Source organism: Mesoplodon mirus (genome assembly GCF_964341445.2).
Source record: "Mesoplodon mirus genome assembly, chromosome: 15".
Classification (NCBI taxonomy): Eukaryota; Metazoa; Chordata; class Mammalia; order Artiodactyla; family Ziphiidae; genus Mesoplodon; species Mesoplodon mirus.
In genome coordinates, this window is record NC_138991.1 from 4,763,476 (window position 1) to 4,772,500 (window position 9,025).

The following is a 9,025-nucleotide window of genomic DNA, read 5'->3' on the forward strand; positions in this document are numbered from 1 at the left end:
GTGTCTGCTATCTTGCTGGTGGGAAATTGAGGCTTAGAGAGGTCAAGGGTCTCCCAAGGTCAAGCAGACACGTGACTGACAAAAGTGAGATGAAGCTGGAAGTTTAGCCCCAGCCCCAGGTGGAGATTTCCTTCTTCTTCTCATTTTGCCAGTGTTTACTGAGGGCTTTCTGGACGCCCTGTGCTGGGCTGGTTACTTCCCCTCTCTCTCACTCGTTAAAATATTTCCTGATCAATACATTTTCTTAACATACAATTCCACAGTGGGAGTAATGCAGAAGCTACTTTAGAAAATCCCATCAGAGTCTCATACACACACACACACACACACACACACACACACACACACACCAGCCAGAGTCTAGGAAACTTGGGAATCATATAGAAAATAACCAACTCTACAAATAGCTCATACAACTCAATAACAAAAAAACAAACAACCCAGTCGAAAAATGGGCAGAAGACCTAAATAGACATTTCTCCAAAGAAGGCATACAGGCGGCCAACAGGCCCATGAAAAGATGCTCAACATCGCTAATTATTTGAGAAATACAAATCAAAACTACAATGAGGTATCACTTCACATCCGACAGAATGGCCATCATCAAAAAGTCTGCAAGAAACAAATGCTGGAGAGGGTGTGGAGAAAAGGAAACCCTCTTGCACTGTTGGTGGGAATGTAAATTGGTACAGCCCCTACAGAGAACGGTATGGACGTTCCTTAAAAAACTAAAAATAGGGCTACCATATGACCTAGCAATCCCACTCCTGAGCATATATCCAGACAAATCTGTAATTCAGAAAGATACCTGTACCCCTATGTTCATAGCAGCACTATTCACAATAGCCAAGACATGGAAACAACCTAAATGTCCATCGAGAGATTAATGGCTAAAGAAGATGTGGTACATATATACAATGGAATATTACTCAGCCATACAAAGAATGAAATAATGCCATTTGCAGCAACATGGATGGACCCAGGGATTGTCGTACTAAGTGAAGTTAAGTCAGACAGAGAAAGACAAATACCCTATGATAACACTTATATGTGGAATCTAAAATATGACACAAATGAACTTGTCTATGAAACAGAAACAGACTCACAGAGAGAACAGACTTGTGGTTGCCAAGGGGGAGGGAGGTGGGGGAGGGATGGACTGGGAGTTTGGGATTAGCAGATGCAAACTCTTATATAGAGAATGGATAAACAGCAAGGTCCTACTGTGTAGCACAGGGAACTATAATCAATATCCTGAGATAAACCAGAATGGAAAAGAGTATGGAAAATAATATATATATACATATATATGTATATATATATATGTATATGTATAACTGAATCACTTTGCTGTACAGCAGAAACTAACACAACATTGTAAATCGACTGTACTTCAATAAAATAAATTTTTTAAAAAAGAAAATAAGCCACTCCCTTCTCATCTGTGTACATCTAGAGGTGCCTCCCACAGTGTGAAAATGGCCTTTGGATCCATGAAAATGAATAACCACTCTTTACTGAGCACTTAACACGAGCCGAGCACTATTTATATATTAGCACTTTTTTTTTTTTTTTTTTTTTTGTGGTATGCGGGCCTCCCACTGCTGTGGCCTCTCCCCTTGCAGAGCACAGGCTCCGGACGCGCAGGTTCAGCGGCCATGGCTCACGGGCCCAGCCGTTCCACGGCATGTGGGATCCTCCCGGACCGGGGCACGAACCCACGTCCCCTGCATCGGCAGGCGGACTCTCAACCACTGCACCACCAGGGAAGCCCAATATATTAGCACTTTTAATCCTCTGGAGTAGGTCACATTTGATTTCCATTGTACAAAAGAGGAAGTGGAAACTGACTCACTGAGGTCGAGTCCCTCACCCAAGTTCATGCAGATATCAAGAAGTGGAACGTGGGTTCCAAAGCTCCTGTCCCTAACGCAGTGTTTCCCCACATCACACCTTCACCTATCACCTCCCCATTTTTTTTGCCACTTCCTGTACAACCTGTATGACCGTTAGCTTCCCGTTATGAACTTATTATTTAAAGGAAACGTTAATTTTACTGAAAAAAAATTATCTTTAAAAGAAGTCAGACACCTTCAGATGTAGAAAGCTAGAAAGGGCATCACTCCCAGCCTTACTACTACAACAAAAAAACAAGCCAGACAAGTTGAAACTTGGCAGCTTTTCTTTAATCCAGCAGAGATCTGAGGTTGCCGGGGAATCAACTAATCTGAAATCTAAGGAAAGACAGGTGCCTCTAGGGAGAGACAGAAGTGGGGCACTTGCTTACCATTGGACACTGGTATGACAAAAAGCTAAAATATTTAACAAATTGCTAAAGGTTGTTGTGGGCTCCTTAGACAGTGTAGGACTTCTGGGAGCCACGGACATAAGAGGAATTCATTCTATATGCAGTTTTGCTTCCACCGCTGAACTGGTGCTCAGATAAAGATAGGAAAGGGCAGGGTGAGAACTCTGAGAGAGCTCCCTCGTAGGGCAGGCCTGAAGGAAGGGAACAGCGGCCACGACAGGAAAAGCACAAAGCCCCACCCAGGTCCTTCTCCCCATCTCCTAAAAGTTCTAGGGGAAGGGCAATAAAACCTGGTACCCTTAGAACACTGGTGAAAACCAATGGAGCTGATTGAAGGAAAAAACAACAAAACCCCTCTATTCCTGGGGTAGGGTGGGATGCAAAGGAAGAAATCCTGAGCCCAGACCCACAGCTGCGGTTGGACAGGCTCACACAGGGCCTGGCTGAGATCAAGGCATACTCATAACAGAGAACACTCCCCTCCCTCAGCCCACCACCAGGTAAATCAATGTGGAGTCACAAGGAACAGCATCAGCTTCCAGGAGGGGGGCAACAGGAAGCAGAGAGATCCCCTCTGGCAAAGTGCAAAGGAAGACTTAAAGCTGAGGGTGGAGCAGACGTTACGGAAAACACTCTTGCAAAGCAACTCCCCACATAAACACAAGCTAACCAAAGAGGTTAGCTTGAAGCTAGTGGCACATGGAGGGTAACTATAGCAACAACAAAACCTAAACCCAGCTGAACTCCTAAGTGGATGGACTCATCTCCCCATACTAAAGGCCTGGCAGAAATAAAGGCATGCTCTGTTTCCAGACATAAAAGCTATTTACCTCAGTCCCTATTGTCCAACACTAGATGTCTGGCTTTCAATAAAAAAAATTTTGAGGCACTCAAAGAAAAAGCAACAAGCCATCAAGGGACAAAAGAATCAACAGAATCAGACTCAGATATGGTATAGATGTTGGAATGATCAGACAGGAGCTTAGAATAACTGATTAATATGTTAATGGCTCAAGTCAAAATGAAGACACCATGAATGATCACGGGGTAATTTCAACAAAAGAGTAGAAACTATAAGAAAGGATCAAATGGCAATACTGGAAATAAAATACACAGTAACAAAGACAAAGAACGATTTTGACAGACCCATTAGTAAACTTAACACAGGTAATAACAAACTTGAAGACAGGTCAATAGAAATTATTCAAATTGAAACTCAAAGAGAAAAAAGAGTTTTTAAAAAATCAGAGCATCCAGGACTTCCCTGGTGACACAGTGGTTAAGAATCCTCCTGCCAATGAAGGGGACACGGGTTTGATCCCTGATCTGAGAAGATCCCACATGCCACAGAGCAACTAAGCCCGTGTGCCACAACTACTGAGCCCGCATGCCACAACTACTCAAGCCCACATGCCTAGAACCTGTGCTCCGCAACAAGAGAAGTCACCACAATGAGAAGCCCACACACCACAATGAAGAGTAGCCCCCGCTTGCCACTACTAGAGAAAGCCCGTGTGCAGCAATGAAGACCCAACACAGCCATAAATAAATAAATAAATAAATAAATAAATAAATAAATAAATAAATTTAATTAAAAAAAAAATCAGAGCATCCAAGAGTTTTGGGACAATAACAAATGGTCCAACAGAAGTATATTTGGAATCCCAGAAGGAGAAGAGTGAATGAGGAAGAAAAAATATTTGAAGAAATAACTGACATTATCTAACTGACATTTATAGAAAACTCTACCCAAGTACACAAGGAACATTCACCAAGACAAACCATATTCTGGGCCATGAAACAAATGTTAATACTTTAAAATAAATTACTGAAATTATAAAAAACGGTATTTTCCAAAACTAATGACAGACATCCAACCACAGCTCAGCGAACACCAACCAGGATAAAATAAACAAAACCAAATACCTAAATAGGCATAGCATAGTCAAACTGCTGAAAACTAAGGACAAGGAGCAAATCAAAGGTAGGCAGAAGAAAAACAAACACATTACATGCAGAGGAACAAAGATAATAATTACATCAGACATCTCATCAGACACTAGGCAAGATAAAAGACAATCGAACAAACTTATGGTTACCAAAGAGCAAAGGTGGGGGGAAGGGATAAATTAGGAGGCTGGGATTAACATATACACACTACTATATATAAAATAGATAATCAACAAGGTCCTACCGTATAGCACAGGGAACTCGACTCAATATTCCGTAGTAATCTAAATGGGAAAAGAATCTGAAAAAGAATAGATACATGTATATATATAACTGAATCACTTTGTTGTACACCTGAAATTAATGCAACATTTTAAATCAACTCTACTCCAAAAAAAATAAAATAAAATAAAATAAGATTTTTTAAAAAGACAATGGAAAAGACATCTTTGGAGTGCAAGAAGAAAAAAACTATCAACCCCAAATTTATTCCCAGGCTGTGGGTCATATACTGCCTGCTGCCTATTTTTGTAAATAAAGTTGTATTGAATTTATAAAATTCATTCATATATTGTCTATGGCTGCTTTCATACTACAGTGGTAGGGTCAAGATGCTGTGACAAAAACCACATGGCCTGCAAAACCTAAACTATTTACATCTGACTCTTTAAAGAAAAAGTTTGCCAACTCCTGCTCTAAAAGATAACTGATTTTCAAAACAGTAGTAGCAAAGGCAAAAGTAGTAGCAAGCTTCTGTGTGGTCATGTCATACGCAAAACCAAAATACACAACACCGGTGACACAAAGCATTTGAATGGAGAATTATTAGCGTATTGTTGTAAGTTTCCTAGACTAGACCTAAAGCAGCATCATTTTATTTGAAGTCAGAATTTTTCATTAAAGATTTATATCGTAAAACCTAGGGCAGGGCTTCCCTGGTGGCGCAGTGCTTAAGAATCCGCCTGCCAATGCAGGGGACACGGGTTTGAGCCCTGGTCCGGGAAGATCTCACATGCTGCGGAGCAACTAAGCCTGTGCACCACAACTACTGAGCTTGCACACTACAGCCTGTGTGTCACAACTACTGAAGCCCGTGAACCTAGAGCCCATGCTCCGCAACAAGAGGAGTCGCCGCAGTGAGAAGCCCGCGCACCACAACGAAGAGTAGCCCCCACTAGGTGCAACTAGAGAAAGCCCGTGTGCAGCAAAGAAGACCCAACACAGCCAAAGATAAAATAAATAAGTTTAAAAAAAAATCTAAAAAAGACCTAGGACAACCACTAAAAAAAAATTTTAAGATATAAATACTAAGCCAACAGGGTAGATAAAATAGAATCATAAATAGAAGAATGGAAATAATAAAGATAAGAGCAGAAACTACTGAAACTGAGAACAGAAAAATAACAGAGAAAAATTAATGAAACCCAAAGCTTCTTTGAAAAAATAAAGCAGATAAAACTCTAACCAGATTAACCAATAGAAAAAGAGAATAACACAAATTATCAATATCAGGAATGAAAGACGACATCACATTGAAAAGATTAAAAGATAATAAAGGAATATTACAATCAACTCTATGCCCACAACTATGACAACTTAGAGGAAATAGAGAAATTCCTTGAAAGACACAAACTGCCAAAGCTCATTCAGGAAAAAATAAATAACTTGAATAATCCTTTATCTATTAAATAAATTAAATGTACAGTTAAAACCTTTTTAAAAAGAAAACCCCAGGTCCAGATGGCTTCAATGTTGAATTCTACCGAATATTCAAGAAAGAGATAATACCAATTTTTCATATATTCTCCCAGAATACAAAAGAGGAAGGAACACTTCCCAACTCATTTTATGAGACCAGTATTACCCTGGTGCCAAAATCAAAGACATTACAGTAAAAGAAAACTACAGATGAATAACCTCCATGAATATAGATAAAAATCTTTAATGAAATACAAGTAAATCAAATCCAACAATATATAAAAAGGCTAATTCATCACAGTCAAGTGGACTTTATCCCAGGAATGTACGGCTGGCTCAACATTAAAAAAATCAATCAATGAAACTTACCATATCAGCAGGTTAAAGAAGAAAAATCATATGATCATCACAAAAGATGCAGAGAAAGTATTTTATAAAGACACATCCATGATTAACAACAACAACAAAAAAAACCCCTCAGAAAACAAGGACTAGAAGAGCATCTAAACTGATAAAGGGCATCTACAAACAACCTACTGCTAACATCACATAATAAAGACTAACTGCCTTACTCCTAAGATCCAGGACAAGGCAAGGATATTGGCTCTCATCATTCCTACTCAATACGGTACTGCTGCAATAAATCCAGGGGGGAAAGGGCGTCTCCTTCGGAAAGGAAGAAATGAAACTGTCTATATTCATAGATTACATAATTATCTGCACAAAAAATTCCAAAGAATCTATGAAAAAGTTACTAGAACTAAAAAGTGAATTTAGTGAGGTTCTAGGATACAAGGTCTATATACAAAAATTAATTGTATTTCTAGACACTTGCAATGAACAATTGGAAATTGAAATATTTTAAGGTACCATTTACAATAGCACCAAATCTATGAATAATTAGGTATGAATCTTACAAAATACATACAAACCCTATATGCTGAAAACAAAACAATAGTAATGAAGGAAATCAAAGACCTCAATAAATGGAGAGAGATGCCATGTCAGTGGATTGGGAGTCAATATTAAGGTGTCAGTCCTTCTAAAACCAATTTATAGAGTCAACACAATTCCAGTCACACAACTCTTTGCATTTTAGAATCGACGGGTTGATTTCTATGCAAAAGCCCAAGTCTTGGTTCCATTCCCACCCCACCGCCAACAAGTGTCTGCTGGATGAATGGCTGAAGGATGAGTAGACTCTGGTCTTCCTTGGGGTGTGTTTCTGCTTATTACAATTTTCTGTAATAGGCATGTATTTCATGTTGGAATTAGAAAAAAAAAAAAAGAGAGGAAAGAAACCTGCACCCCTGGAAGCCAGAAGCTGTGGGGTGTCAGTTTCTCAAGATCACTTCTCACCTCCCTCCAATGCATTTTGGATGTTTTATGGACAAACAACGTGAGTCCAGAGGTAAACAGGGATGCGCCGAGGTCACTGTGGCGGTGAGTGGTTTGGCTGGGCTGGAGCCAGAACCCTGACCCCTAACATCCTGATTCCTCCTGATTATGGCCATCGTCATTGCCATCGCCATCGCCATTGCCATCGTCATTGCCATCGCCATTGTCGTCATCGCCATCGCCATTGTCATTGCCATCACAACCTGACGCTCACTTTGGGCCAAGCACCAGGACTGCAGCTTTACATGCATCTTCTCATTTACTCAGAACAGCTATTGGGGACCCATCAGTGTGGTCCAACAAAACGTGCATCTTAAACACCAGAATCCCCCTCGTGATGCTGCAGCCCGTACGATCTGCGTTCCACTGTGTCCGCGCTGGGCAGAGCTCACCGCATTAACATGTTTGGTAGAGCGCAGACAGTTGAAACCCGCCACACACTCTACTTCCCAATAAACCGCACAGCCTGGAGACACTGCAGGAACCTATGGATTTAGGTGGGGCAGGAGAAGGCCACCCAGTGCCATGTCGGGGACCAGCTTCCAAGGAAAGGCCCACTGACCCTGGAGGTCCACAGGGAGGTCAGTCGCAGCCCGCAGATGCCCCCCTGTTCCCCCTCCTTCCCCACTGGCTCCTCCTCCACTTCTGGCAGCATCCATGAGGAAGACCAGGACCACTAACGGGGTCTTATCCAGATCCTCGGCCTTTGGTGAGACCTCTGGTTTGAGTTTGCTTAAATTGTTTGCTAAAACTAATGGCATGTTTCTTAATTTCCTGGAGCTTTGGGGAAACAAGCCAGGAAAAAAAAAAAAAAAAAACCCCGCCTCTGATTCATTTTCTCTCCACCTTCTGCAAATGAAAGAGAAAACGGAATGAATGGTGTGGTTGATGAATGAGAGCGGCTGCTTAAAGCCGGGCTTCCCCACTTCCCCCGAGGCGAGATAGGACTACACAGCTCCCGAGAGACATGGAAGCCGGCTCCTCTCAATGGGTTTCAATCTGAGACCCCGCCAGCCACAAGGCACAGGCAATCTCAGCCCCATCAAACCCACCTTGAAATCCGGTGGGAAGATGTTTGGAGCGTGGGAAGAGGAGGAAGACACACTATCTTGTTAACCCTTTTCCTTAGGGGCATTTTGCACCATTACCCCAAGTCACTTTTACCTTGGTGTTGCAGAATTGGGACATTCTGCAGTACACTCTATAAATTATTTTTTAAGCTAGCTTGAGCCAAATATAACAGGTAAGCCGTCCAGACCTGCTTAAAAAGGATAAACCCCAGCTAAGCGCATAAATTACACCCCACTGCTTTTATCATATAAACACGGCCAGAGAGCCAAGTGCATTAAAGAGGCGAGACACAGGCCCTCATTGCTCTCTCATTAAGCCCATTAAATTTTAGGAAAGAAAATACCTTCACATCTTGGGTCTGGTTTAAACTATCAGGGAACAGATTAGAGTTAATTAATGCCGTGAACTCTGAAGCCGCCAGCCAGGAGGCTCCCAGCGGAATCCACACCTGTCACAGACTCGATTTCAGAAAATCTAAGTGGACACTGACGTGCCCTCCTCTCCTCCCCACATCCCCGATGCTGGAACCCTAGGTACCCAATCTGTAACTCCCCAATCTAGATCAAGAGATAAATCCCACCCCTGAGGCAGAAAGTCGGT